At 40.9% G+C, this 1,283-nt stretch overlaps 1 non-coding gene across 1 annotated transcript; it reads left to right on the forward strand.

Annotated features, from left to right (window-relative positions):
- The first annotated feature begins 734 nt into the window (after positions 1-734).
- Positions 735-848, forward strand: LOC112585876. The gene has a single exon (XR_003110450.2). It is a non-coding gene; the product is annotated as a small nucleolar RNA SNORA26 (small nucleolar RNA).
- Positions 849-1,283: the final 435 nt, after the last annotated feature.

Here is a 1,283-nt window from a genome sequence, read left to right on the forward strand (position 1 = left end):
TGATGAGACTTCACTAACTTTTACATGCACACTCAATCCTGTCTGATTTTTTGTGACCCCATGGATTAGCCAGCCAGGCTCCTCTGTCCATGAGATTTTCTAGGCAAGAATATTGGAGTGGATTACCATTTCCTTCTCCAGAGGATCTTCCCAACCCAGGGACCTAACCTGCATATCCTGAGGCTTCCGCACTGGCAAGTGGATTCTTTTCCACTGAGCCACCTGAGAAGCCCTTCCTTACTCATCTTAATTTAGAGATATTGCTCTCATGATTTCATGAGTGCTTGATTTCACTTTACTGGCTATTTCCTTAAAATCTTGGTTAGAATATAGCAAAAATGTTTGAAAATAGTAAATAAAGTACGTGTGTGTGTGGTTGTATGTGTGCATCATTCATAAACAGAATGTTTATTTTAATTAATAAGAATCTAATTGATAGTATGTACAGGCAAACAAAGAAAGTAAGAACCCTAGGCACATGATTAATCATCAAAGAAATTCACAAAAAGTCAAGTTCCCAGTCCACAGCACTCTTGGTCCTCAAGGCACCAAACCATCTTTCAGTCACCAGGACAGCTCTAAAAATCTGGTCAGCTTTTAATCCTCCCCACTATGACAGTCCTCACATCACTCTAGTTTTCTGCTACCAACACAGCTCAGTTGTCTGTTTCCCCTCTAGCTATCAATTAACTAATTTCCTCTATATTTCCATATCCAAATTCTTGATAATGAATGAATCTATGATGCAGTGCCTTAAGAGGCTAACACAGGAGGGTAAAGAAAGTCTCCATAAAACCCAGAGAAGAGATTTTAGAGCTCCTCTCTGGATCCTGTCTGGAGTCACAACTGAACCAGAAGATTTTAAGTCTCAGCACTTACTAGTATGTGTATAGTTAATACCAAAGTCATTAAACTTGACCTTTGGTTTGACAATAAAAAAAAAAATGAATGAATCTAGTGGGACCTACTAATTACCATTAGCCCTTTCCAGGCCATCTTAAAAGTGTTAATCCTGATATAGTCATACATGGCTGGTAGGTTACATGGCATGGAACATGGGCACCCTGAAACTGTGCTGTGTTGTGCTTAGTCAATCAGTCACGTCCAACACTTTTTGACCCGATGGACTGCAGCCCACCAGGCTCCTCTGTCCATGGGGACTCTCTGGCAAGAATACTGGAGTGGGTAGCCATGTCCTCCTCCATGGACCCTGATACTACTCAGCTGTAAAAAAAAAGGAATGGAATAATATCATTGGCAGCACCTTGGATGGGCCTAGAGAT

Source organism: Bubalus bubalis, chromosome 6 (genome assembly GCF_019923935.1).
Source record: "Bubalus bubalis isolate 160015118507 breed Murrah chromosome 6, NDDB_SH_1, whole genome shotgun sequence".
Taxonomy (NCBI): Eukaryota; Metazoa; Chordata; class Mammalia; order Artiodactyla; family Bovidae; genus Bubalus; species Bubalus bubalis.